General features: G+C 35.4%; 1 long non-coding RNA gene across 1 annotated transcript; it reads right to left on the bottom strand.

The window, feature by feature from the left end:
- Positions 1 to 7,779: 7,779 nt before the first annotated feature.
- LOC129035822 (uncharacterized) lies at positions 7,780 to 19,224 on the bottom strand. Its single transcript, XR_008502345.1, has 3 exons — positions 19,026 to 19,224; positions 9,493 to 9,763; positions 7,780 to 7,886 (listed from the first exon to the last, which is right to left on the bottom strand). It is a non-coding gene; the product is annotated as an uncharacterized LOC129035822 (long non-coding RNA).
- Positions 19,225 to 19,498: the final 274 nt, after the last annotated feature.

The following is a 19,498-nucleotide window of genomic DNA, read 5'->3' as shown; positions in this document are numbered from 1 at the left end:
GCTCTCTTAAAGCAGTGGATTCCTAAACTGTGAAGAGTGTGAGAACAAAGTTGGGGCCCAATTCAAGTCCCACAGAGTTAGAGCATGCAGTCCAGGAGTTGGGGGCTGAATATTGGCTCCCTGAAATCTTCCAGAAGTGAAGCCAGTTGACTGATGACCACCTGACACCACAATCAAACCCCCAAGGTCATCAAACAGGAAAAAAGAAAACAAACCCATCCAAAGGTCAGCAACTACAAAAATTGAAGAAACATTAGCCCACACAAATGAGAAAGAAGCAGTACAAGAACTCTGACAACTTCAAAAGCCAGAGTGCCTTCTTTCTTCCAAACAACCACAGTACGTCTCCAGAAAGGGTTCTGAACTGGGCTGAGATGGCTCTAAAGACTGAAATAGAATTCAGAATATGGATAGGAATGAAGATCATTGAGATTCAGAAGTACACTGAAATCCAGTCCAAGGAAGCGAAGAATCACAATAAAACAATACAGAAGCTGACAGATAAAATAGCCAGTATAGAAAAAAAATGTAACTGACCTGATAGAGCTGAAAAACACACTAAAAGAATTTATTAATGCCATCGCAAGTATTAATAACAGACTAGAGCAAGCTGAAAGAAGAATCTAAGAGTTTGGAGACTGGCTTTCTGTAACAAGACAGACAAGAATAGAGAAAAACAAAAAATGAACAAAACGTACAAGAAATATGGGATTATGTAAAGAGACAAAATCCATGTCTAGTATATTGACTTTGGAAATAAAAGATAACATTCTATATATAGCATTCTGTTTTTAATAGTGGTATTTCCATTTACAAAATATGATAATTCTTGATGGTTGAAAATTTTAAATCCTAGAAAACATAGCATTCCTACATGCAATGTTAACATCATTTATGAACAACAGTTGTTGGTCAAAGATTCATTTGATGAATCTGATTTTTCCAAAATAGATGATTCTGATGATTCATACAATTTTGATGTTAGTAATGTTTAGAAATAGCTCTGAGAAAAGTTTTTATATTTAATTTTTTTATATTTTATTTTCAAATTGAAAATCAAATTTGCTTCAGCCTCAGAGAGCATTTTCATACAAAATTAAATGAGTGCTGGCAGTGAGCTGTATCTTCTTTTTTTAAATGAAAAACGGTTAAAGAAAAAGAAATTCTAACACAGAATTCATATCCAGCCAAACTAAACTTCATAAGTAAAGGAGAAATAAGATGCTTTTCAGACAGGCAAATCTGAGGGAATCCATTACCACCAGACCTGCCTTACAAGAGCCCCTGAAGGAAGCACTAAATGAAAAGGAAGGACCATTACCAGCCATCAAAGAAACACATTTAAGTACACTATAAAGCAACCACACAAAACAAGTCAGCATAATAACCAGTTAACAGCATGATGACAGGATCAAATCCACTCATACCAATACTCACCTTGAATGTAAATGGGCTAAATGCCTCCCGTTAAAAGGTACAGAGTGGCAGGCTGGACAAAGATCCAAGACCCACTGATAAGCTGCCTTGAAGAGACCGATCTCACATGCAATGACAGCCCTAGGCTCAAAATAAAGGGATGGAAAAAATCTACCAAGCAAACAGCAAACAGAAAAAAGCAGGGATTGCAACCCTAATTTCAGACAAAACAGAGTTTAAATCAACAAAAACTGAAAAAGATAAAGGATGACACTACATCATGTTAAAGGGTTGAATTCAACAAGAAGACCTAATTATTCTAAATATATATGTGCCTAACACAGAAGCACTCAGATTCATGAGGCAAGCTCTTAGAGACCTTCAAAGAGACTTAGACTCCCAAACAATAATATTGGGAGACTTCAACTCCACACTGACAGTATCAGACAGAACATTGAGGAGGAAGATTAACAAGAATATGCAGGCCCTAAATTCAGCATTGGAACAAATAGCCCCGATAGACATCTACAGAAATCTCCACCGACAAACAAAAGTGTATACGTTCTTCTCATTACCACATGGCACACATTCTGAAATCAACTACATAATAGACACAAAACACTTCTCAGCAAATGCAAAATAACTGAAATCATAACAACCACTCTCTTGGACCACAGCACAATAAAATTAGTGATCAAAACTAAGAAAATCATTCAAAACTATGCAATTACAGAGAAACCGAATAACCTGTGCCTGAGAGACTTTTGGGTAAATAATGAAATTAAAGCAGAAATCCATAAGTTCTTTAAAACAATGAGAACAAAGATACAACATAACAGAATCTCTGGGACACAGGGAAGGCAATGTTAAGAGAGAAATGTATAGCACTAAAGGCCCACATCAGAAAGTGAGAAAGATTTCAAAACAACAACCTAACATCACAACTAAAAGATGTAGAAAACCAAGGGGAAACCAACCCCAAAGCTAGCAGGAGATAAGAAATAGCCAAAAGCAGAGCTGAACGGAAAGAAATTAAGACACAAAAGATCATTCAAAAGATTGACAAATCCAGGAATTGTTTTTTTTAATTACTAAAATAAATAGACTGATAACTAGATTAATAAGGAAGAAAAGAGAGAAGATTGAAATAAACACAATTAGAAACAGCAAAGGGAATATTACCACTGACCCTGCAGAAATATACATAACCATCAGATAATATTATGAACACCTCTGTGCACACAAACTAGAAACTCTAGGAAAAAAATGGATAAATTTGCAGACACATACACTTTCCCAAGACTGAACTAAGCAGAAAGTGAATCCCTGAACTGACCAATAATAAGCACCAAAATTGAATCAGTAATAAATAGCCTAACAACAACAACAAAGCCCAGGACCAGAGAGATACACAGCCAAATTCTATCAGATACACAAAGAAGAGCTGGTATCATTTCTACTGAAACAATTCAGGAGTAACTGGTTCTATGAGGCTACTATCATCTTGATACCAAAACCTGGCAGAGACACAACAAAAAAAAGGAAACTTCTGGCCAATATCTTTGATGAACATTGATGTAAAAATCTACAACAAAATACTGGCAAACCAAATTCAGCAGCACATCAAAAAGTTTACCCACCACTATTAAATATGCTTTATCTCTGGAATGAAAGTTTTGTTCATTACATGAAAATCAATAAATGTGATTCATTACATAAACAAGACTAAAGACAAAACCCATATTATGATTATCACAGTAGGTACAGAAAAGGTGACCAGGGAGGCCAAAAGATTAGACACCCCTGTTTTACATCATTGTTAACAGGATAATAAATTAGGGCCTTGATAGGTATCAGAAGATTTTTTAATTTTATCATATTATTTCATGTACCCAAATTTATATATTTTCAATGATTCCAAAAGTGTGATGCAATTAATATTCTTACATATGTGTTAACTACTAATTTCAAAAATAAACTTTATTTCAACGTATCAGTGTATTACAGCTTTAAATAAAATAGTGTTATGATGAATGAATTATATTTTTATGGATTAATATGCATTTTTCAGCATTTTAGAAGAATGTTAAGAAAAATTCATTAATCAGTTCATTAGGAGAGGGTGATATCTTAAAGGATATATGATAATTCTGACTTCTGCTTTAATGTTTGCAAAGCAATTAAATATTTTATTTATATGAATATCCAGAAATATAAAAGAAAATGTTAATATATTCATTTTTTAATGTTGTGGTTTGTGTTTAATTCAACAAGCAAATATTATTTATAACATTTACATTCATTCAGCATAACATCCCAACTCTGTGTTAATAGCATTTTTCCCGCTGGGAAGGATTAATTAGTAAAACTTGAGAAACATATACCATAAGAGAAGACCTGTGCAGTTTTCTTGTTTTAATTAAGTCATAATAACATTAACCAAACAGGTTACCATTTTCCTTACAGAAGACTGAACTCAGCCTCTAAAATGATGTCTTGAATGATTGTTCATTACCAGGGTGTTAGCCAGTGTGTAAAGGATGATGACCTCAGTCTCTCCTTTGACAAAATGGAAGCTCTTATAGCAGAAAACAGTACCACAAATAAGACATTTTATGGAGGTCTTACTTTACTCTCTACCCATATAATTCTATAAAGTAGAGGGGTAATTTACTTTGAATAATAAATTTGCACACCCAAAAATTCAGGTCCATAAATGTATTAAATAATGTTTACATATTTTCATTGAGGCATAAATGGTCAACTGTATTAAAAGCAGAGACAACCAGAAACACTCTCCCAAAAAATAAAATAAATTACCTAATGCATGAAACCCATAATGTAACATAAAATAATTAATGTGGAAATAATTAAAGAAAACAGATTCAAAGATTTAAATATAAAATTACTGATTATTTCTTATATAATTAATTTATTGTCCATATATGTGCGTTATATTTTAAATTCTAATTTAGTTTTCTGAAAATATGTTTTTATATTCTTGAATACAGCTGTAAATTAGAGAGCACTTCCATGTTTGCCAATATATTCTGATATGGAAATGGCACAAGATTCTACAAAATCCAAAAACAGAAAGTCTTGCATCCATTTCCTGGATAGTTCAGCTGAATACAGATTTGCTTTTATTTTTGAGGGTAACACTTTCATAAACTAAATAGACTTTAATTCCACCTGTGATATATGTGGATAGAACTTAGAGGCATATTACATGTAAGACTGAAGTTACTACTGCATGATAAACTACCAGAGAAATGTATTCATTCTTTCCAGTACTAATTTATTACTCAATATACTGAATAAGCAATGTATTAAATTGAGCTCTCTGAGCTTTCTCTCCTCTTGGTTTTCCAATTAACAAGTTGGCAACAGCTCAAACTCTTATCTGACTCACTATGATATAAAATCCAACATTGTATAGTAGGGATATATTGACTTTTATATTTTTACTTTTGATTAAAATTTGAAAATTTATCATGCAATATTGTTGTTTGGGGATAGAAAAGAGTTTGAAATATTTCTGGATGGGAAAAAAGTGTTAATTGAATGCTTATTGGTTAGTTTATTTAAAACCATTCATGATAAGAAATCATCAGAATAAGCATGCTTTACTTTACCTTGAAATAAAATTAATTTCATTTTAAAGTCTTTTAATGCTCCTTAATATTGAATATACAATGCTGAGATAAATAAAGTATTTATTCACCATTTCTCAGGCAAGTTTAAGCAAAATTTAAAATTTTAATTGCATCTGATTTGACCATTGCTAAGATGATTAGTTTTTCTTGTAATATGGACATAATTTTAATATTTACTTTTGGAATATGAATAGAAAAATGAGGAGAAAGGATGAGCAAGAAGGGGAGGATGAAGAGGCAAAGGAGGTTAGTGGGGAGCAGAAAGAGGAGAAAGAACTGAAAGAAGGCATTGTTATGGTTTAAAATACATAACTTAGCTATCAATTCATCACTAAAACTAGGCCTACACAACATGGCAGTAAGTTGTGTAAGTTGTGTACACAACATGGCAGTAAGATTAGAAAGTTAATTTTCATGTATAGAAGGTTGTTCTGTATTCACACCTGAAATGGCTATTTTGGCACTTAAGATTTTCTAGTTTGTGAGGCTTTAAAAATATTTTTCCATGTTTTTTTATTGTGGAAAAATACATATAACAAAATTTGCCATCTTACCCATTTTTAAGTGTACAGCTTGGTGGTATTAAACACATCTATAATGTTGTGCACCCACCACCACCATATATCTCCATAACTCTTCATCATGTAAAATGGAAACTGTACCCTTGAATCAATAACTTCTCATTCTCTCCTCCCCCGGACTCTGGTACTCACCATTCCACTTTCTTTCCGTATGATTTTGACTATTCTAAATATCTTATGTAAATGGAATTAACAGTATTTGTCTTTCTGTGACTGGCTTATTTCACTTAGCTATGATTTGCTTTTAGTTCAGTAAATATTTAGGTTATGTACAGAAGTTCTGTCTTAGTGATTCAATTTATACACGTATATGTAATGGAAGGGAAAAACTAGTCAATTATTAAGCTAATTTATTTCCAAACTATTTTCATCACTTAATTTGACTATATTATTTTTAAATGTTCCATAGCTTTCATCTCTAATTCACTTGTCATAAGCAAATGTAATATTATATCTGTATGTCACTAGACAGAGAACTTGACATAAATATTTTTGCAGGACCTATATAAAATGTTATAGTAATATATATGGTGCACACCTAGAAAAATATAAATGCATATGTTTAATTACATTGATATATGGACATTTTTATTATTATTTATTCAGAATTGAGATCATTCTGACTTTTCAACTTGTTTGTGATGTGTCAAAATAATTCAAATAACAAGTCAGTGACATTATTTTACATTATAGACACTGTGTGAGTCCTATGCAGGTTTTCATCCTGCCGAATAATAAAGACAGACTGCCTAATGTGCATACTCAATCTATAAATAAAACTGAACACTTTGCAAAATAACATGGAAGATAATTTGTGTTCTTAAAATATTACCAAGATCCATTTTCTTCCCTAATGTGTCACTATTTCATGACTTCCCACATCTTTGAGATTTTTCTGGAGAAAGCTCCTACTCAAGTATATTTGAATCATAGGTAAAGCTTTTATTATTTTCTTATTTTGAGCTTTTAAGACACTATAATTGAACTCTGTTTTTTGCCAAAACTAACAAAACAAGTGGCTTGTTAAGTTATCTAGACCAAGCAAAACTTCAAATGCTACAAATTGAACAACAATAAAAATAATAATTATCTACCAAATATTTAAGTTTCTATTAGTTGTTCTTCCTATTACACCTTCTGACATGTGCACTGGTTAACCACTGACTTTCATCAAAGGCAATTATAAACATCCATTCCACCACGACACTACAAAATCTGGGGAAGACGATAGTAAAGCTTTCAGGTCACTCATGCTGTGCAGTGATTCACACTTTACGTTATAATTGCATTGGAGATTGGAATATTTGTGACTAAATCTAACCTGAATCAAAAGCTAATCAAAATACTGACTTTATATACAATATACTATTACTCAGTCATAAAAAAAGAATACAATTATGTCTTTTACAGCAACAAAGATGGAACTGGAAGCCATTATCTTTAGGGAAATGACTGAGAAACAAAAAGTTTTAAACATGTGTGTTCCCAACTAGAAGTGTGAACAAAACAATGGGTACATACAGACATACAGAGTGGAGTAATAGACATTGGAGACTCCAAAATGCGGGAGGGTGGGAGGGAGGGAGGCAAGGGATAACATCCTACCTATTGGGCACAATGCACACTATTCAGGTGATGGGTACACTAAAAGCCCAAATTTCACCACTATGCAATATATTCATGTATCGCAACTGGACTTATACCCCTAAATCCAAAAAATAAATAATTTTTGAAAAATAAAAAATTAAATTAAATTAAATTGTATAAATTTAAACTCATACATCAATTTCTAAGAACAAGTGAACCAACATTTCTGAAAATAAATAAAAATTGTTATTGCTTTTACATTTAGAATATTTTAAAGAGGTATCAAAATACATAAAATTATTATATCTGTTGGGTGTATACCAACGTAACCTTCAAAGCAGCAAACCCCAGTTTATCTGAAATTTATGGCTTCTCATAAACTAGGGTTTCCTCAGATCAGAAATTTAGATTTTCCTACCATGTAACAGCATAATATAGAAAACCTATGCAGTTGAAAAGGAAATAAAGTGTAAAACAATATATATTTTCATAGATTATCTCTTTTACAATATGGATTATACATACCATCTAAGAGAAGTGGGGTTTCTGCTTACTAAGGGATACTCATATGTATATAGCATCTAGTCTTCTGCTTTCCTCAAAGCAAGTATCAATGAATATCTGAAGATTTGTATTCATATTATTTCTGTAAATCAAATAATTAAGTTCTACTTATTCATATTTTTATTTCTCAAAAGAAATATGAAACTAATTTGGAAAATACATTGTGTTTTTTCTGCATTATTCAAAAACAACTCAGAGTAAAATATTTATTTTTAATATATGAAAATTATTGCATGCTTACTTATGGACACTATGTGCTTTCCAAGTAGGTACCATGTCTTGCTCATCAAATAATTACCACAGTGCCTATCCCAACGCCAGACAAAAAGTAGAAACTCAAGAAATATTCCAAGAAAAAAAGTGAATTTCAGTTATTAGTTTCCAGGATGGTAACTAGTTTTTCTATACACTAATTCTGATTCCTCAGTCTGGTATGGAGATTATATAAATACATATATATGAATTATAGTATAACCATAAATAAATAATACCACCTTTTCCCTAGGGGAAAGCTCAAAATGATTTTGGTTAAACAAGGATTATGAGCCTTTTTAATTACTTGCAATTAAGAATCAGAACACACCCTTGTCTTATGGCTCTTTTAGAAAAATATTCCCAAGACTTTCAGTACAGTCTAGGCTGTAATTGTAATTGACAATTACAAGATAGTAATAAGAGTAAAGCTATTCCCTCTTTAAATTCAACTAAATTATAAGTGAATTCTACTCCAAAATTCCTATTGAAAATAGTGTAAGTTCAAAATAACTTTCTCCACTAATTTATTATATAGGCATTCTGTTATGATTCTAAATAAAAGATAACAACACATACAATGATCCCATCTTATTAGAGATATAAATCTAATTTTTCCTAATAAATATTATACTTGGCCAGTAGTATTTCTGACCATGGCAGAGTGTGCTTTCCGTAGATAGCCACAACGATGCCTTCCAACTCACATAATCATCTCCCTGAACCTGGAAACATGGTGAAAGTGACTCCACAACTGTTCTTGAGTTATATTAATGCCACACACATCTATTTTGTTTCCAAGGATGCTCCCACTTGGACTACAGTCACTGTGTTGCAAGCAAACTAAAATTAGCCCTCATGGAGAGTAGATGTCTCAGCTGACATCCCAGCAGAGGTTCCAGCTGACATTTAGCATCAAGCCTTATTTATATGAGAAAAGTCATTCCTTTCCCCAGCCATAGAATCACCTCTAACCTTCATGTCTTTCCAGCTGAAACCCATACTTGTGGAAAACAACTAAGCTCATCCCTGTACTGAACAAGAAGGCCTTAAAATTCCCCTCAACTTGACTAACCTTCGACAGGTTTCTTCCTGACTACAGATCCATGACCTTTCTTTTTTAGAGCATTTACTTATGAAAACTTGCAATTATAAACTTTTTCTCGCCTCTATGAGATGTAAAGCTTCTTCCCACTTCTCACCAGTTTTACAAGGAATGTCTTCGTCAAAGTTTTAGGAACCATCCCTTTGAAATGTATATTCATTTAAGGAGATATTGTCCCTAATTTTGAATCTCTGTGGGAGGTTAGGAGTCTAACTTCAAGCAAAGATAGATGACCTAGTCACTTTGACCAATCTCTTTGCTAATGTCATCTGCTAATGTCTTTGCTAATATTTTTCCATTAGCTTATTCCAACATTTTAAAATTCTCTCACCTTTTCTTTCAGTGAAGTTGAATATAATTGCTTTCTTCTATTGAAACAGTCTTGATTCATATTGCAAGAGTCTTGAATGAAGTCTTCCTTATCTTTTTTTCTTTTTCTAGAAATGGGGTCTTGTTATGTTGCCCACACTGGCTTCAAACTCTGGCCTCAAGTGATCTTTCTGCTTCAGCCTCTGGAGTAGCTGGGACTACAGTTTCCTTGCTATTTGTAACAGGTGTCCAGAGCATTTTTTTCTTTTATAGTTCCTGGTTGAACTTTTAACCTACAGAATTCATGTACATTTTAAATGTTTTTTATATCATTAAGTTTAGGGTTATTATACAAAAACAGCAGTTAGAACACAGTTTATCCTGAAAAAAAAATCATTGCAATATATAATTGAAATTGTATATAAATTACAAATGTGAGAGAACAGTATTATTTTAATGCAAGAAATTGGAGGAAAAAAATGGGAAAATTAAGAAATTTAATTGATCCTTTTCTCAAATATACCACAATCATATATATACATATATGTGTTAGCCAGGATGGTCTCGATCTCCTGACCTCCTGATCCACCTGCCTTGGCCTCCCAAAGTGCTGGGATTACAGGCTGGAGCCACCGTGCCCAGCCCACAATTATATTTTTTATTAACCTTTGACATAGAAACCTAGCACAATTCATGCTGGAATGGAGGAAATTGTTCACCTTCTCTTGACCAACAATTGGACTGATGACTACTGTCAGACAATGCTCATGATCAAGGTTAGATTCACTATTCATCCTTTGTCACTACTATTAACCTCAAGTGTTAGTTCATCACTGCTATCAATTGGATTTTACCCTAATCATAATCTTCTTTTGTCAACTGGAAGTTTAAACCTTCTCCACTCTCCTCATATTTTTTTTTGTTCAACACCCTTTCACTCATCAGTGTAAACAGAAGCCATGAAACCAATTATAGTGTAGACTCATCTATTTTTATTACTTTTTTTTTGTTTTAGTAAATGAGATACCCCTCCTTCTGTCTTAGGCCTGTTCCTTCAACTACACCTTAAATTTCAACACCTTCCTCAGTAGGAACTTCACCATCAAGGCAGGCAATAATAGATGTCAAAATTTCTATAGACATTTTGTTAGTAAATATAATAATTTTTTTCACTTTCATACTGCTTGACTTCTCAGCAGCATTTGAGAGTGTATATCTGCAAACCCAAAGCTCAGGCAACAAAAGCAAAAATAGACAAGTGGGACTACATAAAACTAAAAAGCTCCTGCACACACACACACACACACAAAACAAAAACAAAACAAAATCAACAGAGTGAATTGTGGAGAGAATCTAAGGATTGGGAAAAAAAGAATTGCAAACCATATATTTGATCAGGTGTTAACATCCAAAATATATAAGGAATTCACACAACTCCACAGAAAAAAGAACATAACCTAATTAATAAATGAGGAAAGAACCTGAATAGACATTTTTCCAAAGAAGATATATAAGATGGTGCTCAACATCACTAATTAGCAGTGGAATGCAAATCAAAACCACAGTGTGATATCACCTCACACCTGTTAAGATGACAATTATGAAAAAGACAAGAGATCATCATTGTCGGTGAAGCTGTGGAGTAAAGGGAACCCTTGTGCATTCTTGATGGTAATATAAATTGGTACAGCAATTCTGGAAAACATTATGGAGGTTCCTCCAACAATTAAAAATAGAACTACTTTATGATTCAACAATCCTTCTGCTAGATATAAAAGAAATACAAATAGCACCTAGTAAAACAAGCTTTACTCCCATGTTCATTGCAGCATTACTCATAACGTTCAAGATATGAAAACAACCTAAGTGTCCACTGACAGATAAATGGATTAAAAAATAATATATTAATATGAATGATATATATATATATGTACTTGTCAGCCTTAAAAATGAGATACTGCCATTTGTGACATTTATGTTGTCACAACATTCATGTTGGTAACCCAGAGGACATTAGGCTAAGAGAAATAAGCCAAACACAGAAAGAAAAATATTGCATGATTTCACTTATACATAGCAAACAGAGAATAGAACAGTGATTACTGGGAAAATCAGGGAAAGTAAATAGAAGGAAGTGAAGTGTGTCAAAGGTTGAGAACTTGAAGCTATGTAGAATGAATAGGTCTAGAGCTCTAATGTAGATCATGAGGGTTATAGTTAACAATATTGTATTGAATACTGAAAATTTACTAGGAGAGTAGATTTTTAGGCACTCTTGCTTCAGGGGAAATAAGTAATTATAAAACGTGATGGATAGAATAATTTGCTTGAATGTAGTTATCATTTCACTATATGTATTAGTTCGTTTTCAGGCTGCTAATAAAGATATACCTGAGACTGAGTAATTTATCAGGGAAAGAGGTTAAATGGACTCAGTTCCACATGGCTTGGGAGTCCTCACAGTTGTGGTGGAAAAGATGAAGGAAGTGCATAGGGACAGCTTACATGGCAGCAGGCAAGAGAACGTGTGCAGGGGAACTCACCTTTATAAAACCATCACATTTGTGAGGCTTTTTTTTTGAGACGGAGTCTCACTCTGTCCCCAGGCTGGAGTGCAGTGGCGCGATCTTGGCTCACTGCAAGCTCTGCTTCCAGGATTCACGCCATTCTCCTTCCTCAGCCTCCTGAGTAGCTGGGACTACAAGCGCCCGCCACCATGCCTGGCTAATTTTTTTTGTATTTTTAGTAGAGACGGGGTTTCATCATGTTAGCCAGGATGGTCTCGATCTCCTGACCTCATGATCCACCCGCCTTGGCCTCCCAAAGTGCTGGGATTACAGGTGTGAGCCACCGCACCTGGCTGAGACTTATTCACTGTCACCAGAATGGCATAGGAGAAACCTGCCCAATCATTCAATTAGCTCCCACTGGGCTGCTAATAAAAACATACTCAAGACTAGGTAATTTATAAAGGAAAGAGGTTTAATGGACTCAGCTCCACATGGCTGGGGAAGCCTCACAATCATGGCAGAAGATGAAGAAAGAGCAAAGGTGCATCTTACATGGTGGTAGGCAACAAAGAGAGTGTGCAGGGGAACTCCCCTTTATAAAACCATCAGGTCTCATGAGACTTATTCAATTTGATGACAATAGCACAGGAAAAACCTGCCCCCGTGATTCAGTCACCTCCCACCACAATTACCCTCCAACAACAAGTAGGGATTATTACAATTCAAGGTGCAATTTGAGTGGGGGCACAGAGCCGAACCATATTATTCCTCCCTTAGTCCTTCCCAAATCTCATGTCCTCACATTTCAAAACCAATCATGCCTTTCCAATAGTCCCCCAAAATCTTAACTGATTCCAGCATTAACCCAGAAGTCCACAGTGCAAAGTCCCATCTGAATCAAGGCAAGTCCTTCTGGCTATGAGCTTGTAAATCAAAAGCAATGGGAATACAGGTATTGGGTAAATAAACCCATTCCAAATGGCAGAAATCGGCCAAAATGAAGGGGCTACAAGCCCCATGCAAGTCCGAAATCCAGCAAGGCACTCAAATCTTAAAGCTCCAAAATGATCTCCTTTGACTGCATGACTCACGTCCAGGTCACACTGGTGCCAGAGGTGGGTTCCCATGGTCTTGGCCAGCCATGCTTTTGTGACTTTGCAGGGTACAACCCCCTTCCTGGCTGTTTTTGTAGGCTGGTGTTGAGTGTCTGCAGCTTTTGCAGGTACACAGTGCAAGCTGTCACTGGAGCTACCATTCTGGGGTCTGGAGGATGGTGACCCTCTTCTCACAGCTCCATTAGGCAGTAACCACTGGGACTCTGTGTAGGGGGTCCCACCCCACATTTTCCTTTGTCACTGCCCTAGCAGAGGTTCTCCATGAGGGCCCCACCCCTGCAGCTAACTTCTGACTAAACTTCCAGGCATTTCCATACATGCTCTGAAATCTAGGTGGAGGTTCCCAAACCTCAATACTTGACTTCTGTGTACCTGCAGGCTCAATACACATGAAAGCTGTCAAGGCTTGGTGCTTGCACCCTCTGAAGCCGTGGCCTGAGCTGTACCTTGGCTACTTCTAGCCATGGCTGGAGCAGCTGAGATGCAGGCCACCAAGTCCCTAAGCAGTATGAGGCAGGGGGCCCTGGGCCTGGCCAAGAAAACAGTGTTTTCATCCTTTGCCTCATGGCCTGTAATGGGAGGGGCTGCCCTGAAGGTCTCTGACATCTCTGGAGACATTTTCCCCATTGTCTTGGTGATTAACATTTGGCTCCTTGGTACTTATGCAAATTTCTGCAACAGGCTTCAGTTTCTCCCCAGAAAATGGATTTTTCTTTTCTAAAGTATTGTCAGCCTGCAAATCTTCCAAGCTTTCATGCTCTGCTTCCTTTTGAATGCTTTGCTGCTTAGAAATTTCTTCCCCCAAATACCCTAAATCATCTCTTTGAAGTTCAAAGTTCCACAGATCTCTAGGGCAAGGGAAAAATGCAGCCAGTCTCTTTGCATAGCAAAAGTGACCTTTACTCCAGTTCCCAACAAGTTCCTCATCTCCACTGGAGACTACCTCAACCTGGACTTTATTGTCCATACCACTATCTGCATTTTGGTCAAAGCCATTAGACAAGTCTCTAGGAAGTTCCAAACTTTCCCACATCTTCCTGTGTTCTGAGCCCTCAAGGTCTCTAGGAAGTTTGAAACTTTCCTGCATTTTTCTGTCTCCCTCTGAGCCCTCCAAACTGTTCCAACCTCTGCCTGTTACCCAGTTCCAAAGTCACTTCCACATTTTAGGGTATTTTTGCAGCAGCACTCCACTCCTGGTACCAAAATCTATGTTATTCAGTGTTCTCTAGAGGTACAGAACTAATAGGATAAATGTATGTATAAAAGGGAGTTTACTACAGAGTATTGACTCACACAATCACAAGATCATGTCCCACAATAGGTGGTCTGCAAGCTGAGAAGCAATGAAGCCAATCTGAGTCCCCAAACCTCAAAGGTAGGGAAGCCAACAGTGCAGTTTTCAGTCTGCGGTCAATGGCCCGAGAGCCTCTGGCAAACCACTGGTGTAGGGCCAAGAGTCCGAAAGCTGAAGAATGTAGAGTCTGATGTTAAAGGGCAGGAAGCATCCAACATAGGAGAAAGATAGAGGCCAGAAGACTTAGCCAATCTAGTCCTTCCACATTCCTCTGCTTGCTTTTATCCTAGCCACACTGGCAGCTTATTAGATGGCACCCTCTCAGATTGAGGGTGGATCTACCGCTCCTAGTCCACTGACTCAAATGTTAATCTCCTTTGCCAGCACCCTCACAGACACATCCAGGAATAATACTTTGCATCCTTCAAGCCAATCAAGTTGATACTCAATATTAACCATCACACTATATAGGTATGTATACCAAATTGTTGTACACCAAAAATGTACGTAAAAAGATTTAAAAAAAAATAGAAAATAAAGACACATATGAAAAAAAAGCACATAGCTGAAAAAAACTGCCATGAATTTCTTGTATCACTCCAATTTCTTAGGCTTTATATTTTTTATTAGTTTCATTCACTCTAGCATTCGTATTTCTCCACTATGTTTACTCTATGTATCCCCATAGCTTCAGTTACCAATTATATACTTCCATCTCACAAAACTGTATCTTCATTGAAGATTTGGTTTCAAAATTTCAAAAATATATAATCAATTGTCTCCTGAATATGTACACTTTAATGTCTTATAGGCAAATGAAAGCAGAAGAGAAGTTTTTAGCACAAGTAAAAGGATTAGAAAATAGAGAAAAAGAAGGAAGAACATTTAAAAGGATATACATGGTGTGTGACATAGAAGGTTCCCAAATGAGAATGAACTGCAGTGCCAGAACAATAATGTAAATAGAGTAAGTACAATGCATATTACATCTGGTGAGGGAACAAATTGAAATGGAGGAAAATAAGTATGGAGGTCAAGTTCCTGAGATTACTAGGCAAGGAGGTTGACCGAGGATGTCTGTAGTACTATTAAAAACTGAACAAGGCTAAGAGGTGTGATAAAGGCCTATTTACTCTGGAGTAGAAAAAGTAATAAGAAATTGTTTTAAGCAATATTATTTATTGTATAGCATTTATTAAGTGCTGGACTCTATACTGAAAACTTTGAGTATATCAACTCATTTATCCTAGCAAAAGTGTTATTAAGTAGAAACTCTTTTTATCACAATCTTTCAGATGAAGGGTGTGTCAAGAGTTGTATATTGTGCCCAAGTTCAGGAAGATAAATAAGAAGTAAAGCTAAGATATATTCCCAGCTATACTGACTTCAGTTCATGCTTTATGGCATTTGTCACAGTTTTAAAGCTGAAAAGACAACAACAATAACAACAACAACAAAAACTTCTTTCTTTGAACAAACTTTAGTCAAGTTTCTCTGAGCCCTTCTCCTGACTTGGCCTTAACCTTAGCCCCCATCCTTGCTAAGCATGCATGGCCCAGTTGTAGCAAAAATTCTGCTAAGTCAGTTTAACAAAAATTCCCCACGCTTGATATCTAATCACTCTTTATATATAAGCAAATTCATCATCACTTAACTTTGATGGCTTATCCCTCAGCCTATCTTCAGCAAGAATTCTGTTAAGTATTCTTAGAAAGAATTCCCCCACCCTGCTGTTTCCTCTGAGTAATTTTTCTCTTGATCCCTCTAATTCTGCTGGTTGACTATATATTTCCACTGTCCTTGCTATACTCAGAGTTGAGGGTGATTTCACTACCCAATTGCAATAGATTTGATGCCTATCGCAATAGTGCTAAATAGTCTTCCTCCTCAACAAACTATGCCCTGAAGGAACATACCTCAAAATAATAAGAGCCATCTATGACAAACCCACAGCAAACATCATACCAAACAGAAAAAAAAGCTGGAAGGATTTCCCTTAAGAAGTGGAAGAAGATGAGGATGCCAACTCTCAAGACTCCTATTCAACATAAAACTGCAAGTCTTAGCCAGAGTAATCAGACAAGAGAAAGAAATAAAAGGCATTACATGGGAAAAGAGGAAGTCAGATTATCTCACTTCACTAAGGATATGATTCTATTCTTTAGAAAACTCTAAAGACTCTGACAGAAGTCTTTTACAACTAATAAACTATTTAGTAAAGTTTCAGAATATAAAATCAAGGTACAAAAATCAGTAGCATTTCTATACACCAGTAGCTTTCAAGCTTACAGGCAAATCATGAATGCAATCATATTTAAAATAGCTACAAAAAAATACCTAGAAATATATCTAACCAAGGAGGTGAACACTCTCTACGAGAATTTGTAGAGATGGAAAAACATTCCATGCTTGTGGATCATTAAAATGACCATTTCTCCCACAGCAATCCAGAGATTGAATGCTATTCCTATGAAACTGCTAATGTCATTTATCACAGAAATAGAAAAAAACTATTATAAAATTCATATGTAACCAAAAACAGCCCAAATAGCCAAAGCAGTCTTAAGCAAAAAGAACAAACCAGAGGCATCGCATTCCTCTATTTCAAACCATACTATAAGGCTACAGTAACAAAACAGCATGGTACTAGTACAAAAACAGGCATGTAGACCAATGGAACCAAATAGAAAGCCCATAAATAAAACTGCACACCTATAACTATCTCCAAAGTCAACACAAATAAGAAATGGGGAAATGACTCCCTGTTCAATAAGTGGTGCTGGGACAAATGGCTAGCCATATGCAGAAGAATGAAACTAGACACCTGCCTTTCACCATAAACAAAAAGTAACTCAAGATGGATTAAATATTTAAGTGTAAGACTTCAAAATATAAAAATCCTAGAAGAAAACCTAGGAAATATGCTTCTCGTCATCAGCCTTGGAAAAGAATTTATGGCTAAGTCTTCAAAAGCAATTGCAACAAAAACAAAAACTGACAAGTGGGACCTAGTTGAACTAAAAAGCTTTTGCACAGCTACAAAAACTACCAACAGAGTATATCAACAACCTACAGAATGGGAGAATATATTCATAAACTATGCATCTGACAGAGGTCTAATGTACAGAATCTATAAGGAACTTAAATCAAGAAGTGTAAAATAAACAACCCCATTTTAAAAATGGGCAAAAAACATGAACAGACACTTATCAAAAGAGGATGTAAAGGTAGCCAACCCAGATATAAAAAAGTACTCATCATCATCAGCAGTCATCAAAGAAATGCAAATCAAAACCACAAGATACCAACTCTTACCAGTCAGAAGGGATATTAATAAATGATCAAAAAATAATATGCCAGCAAAGCTGTGGAGAAAGGGGATGCTTATACAATGTTGGTGGAAATGTAAATTAGTTCAGCCACTGTGGAAAGTAATTTGGAGATTTCTTAAAGAACTTAACACAAAACTACAATTTGATCAAGCAATCCCATTACTGATTATATGTCCAAAAGAAAACCACTCATTCTACCAAAAAGACACACGCACTCACACATTAATTGCAGTACTATTCACAGTAACAAAGACATGGAGTCAACCTAGGTGCTCACCAATGGCTAACTGGATACAGAAAATGTGGTACATATACACCATGGAATACTATGCAGCCATAAGAAATAATGACATTATGTCCTTTACAGTTACATGAATGCAGCTGGAGGCTGTTAGCCTAAGTGACTTAACACAGGAACAGAAAAGCAAATACAGCATGTTCTCACTTATAAGTGGAAGTTAAACACTGAGTACACATAGACATAAACATGGGAGCAATAGACACTGGGGACTGCTGGAAGGGGGAGGGAGGAAAGGGGTGAGGGGCTGCCTACTGGGTTTTGTGCTCATTGCCTGGATGATGGGAACATCCATACCCCAAACCTAACCATCATGCAGTGCTCCCATTTGACAGACTTGCACATATGCTCCCCCGAATCTAAAATATAAGCTGAAGTTATCTTTTAAAAGAAATAAATAGGTGAACATACTAATAACTTTAAAGCAGTTCATATACATTGGCAAATTATGTTCACCAGAGAGAACATAAATGTTTAACATTAAAGATATGTTTGTGGGAATCATGTATTATCCACAAGATGGACTATTATAAGGCATCTTTAAGTTCTTAATATATGAAAAATGTCTATGATATTATGTTATTCTTAAAAAGGACATAAATAGGTCAAAATGTCAGCAGTGACCATGTACTGGTAATTGAATAATGGGTGATTTCTACTTTTATATGTTTTACATGTACGTATATTTTTGCAGTGAGCATGTTTAACTTTCAAAATATGAAATATAATGATGAATGTATTTTAAAGTTAAGCAATAATAATGAAGTCTTCCTTATTCTTTTAATAAGTATCAGAATAAATTTTCTTTAACAGTTATGAAGTCATGATTTGAATAGGATCAGATTAATCATTGGACCTCTGGATCTCTTGGCCTGGATCCCAAATGTTCATTGGTGAAATCTTTGTCTTCACTCCTGACTGATTGATAAGGGATTTATTGGTGATCTGACTCCTGAGCCAGTGCTCCAAATGATAATCCATTGAAGTATAGTAAGGGTATACTTACTTTGATTCTTATGGTTGCTGAACCCCCACTGCCTATACGCTCTACCAATTCTGCTCTTTTTTTCTCTTGTTGGAATGATTATATTAAGGATAATATATCCTAGCCTGTTCAGTCTGCTTTAACAAAATACTAAACATTGATTATATTGTAAACCAAAGAAATTTATTTCTCATAGTTCTGGAGATTGGAAAGTCCAAAATGAAGTTACTGGAAGATTCAATGTCTGGTGAGGGACCATTCCTCACAGATAGTACTTTTGAGCTGTATTCTCACGTGAAAGAAGTGGCAAAAAAGCTACCTCACGCCTCTTTTATAAGCACCTATCCCATTCAGGAGGGCATCACACGCATGATCTATTGACCTCCCCCAAGTTCTGTCTCTTAATGTCATCACCTTGGTGATTAGAATATCCGTGTACAAATTTGGGTGGAACAAATACATTCAGGCTATAGCAATTTCGAACTTCAGTGGCT

The sequence above is a fragment of the Pongo pygmaeus genome, chromosome 3 (genome assembly GCF_028885625.2).
Source record: "Pongo pygmaeus isolate AG05252 chromosome 3, NHGRI_mPonPyg2-v2.0_pri, whole genome shotgun sequence".
Lineage (NCBI taxonomy): Eukaryota > Metazoa > Chordata > Mammalia > Primates > Hominidae > Pongo > Pongo pygmaeus.
The sequence above is the reverse complement of the archived record's forward strand: the minus strand, read 5'-3'. Positions and strand labels throughout refer to the sequence as shown.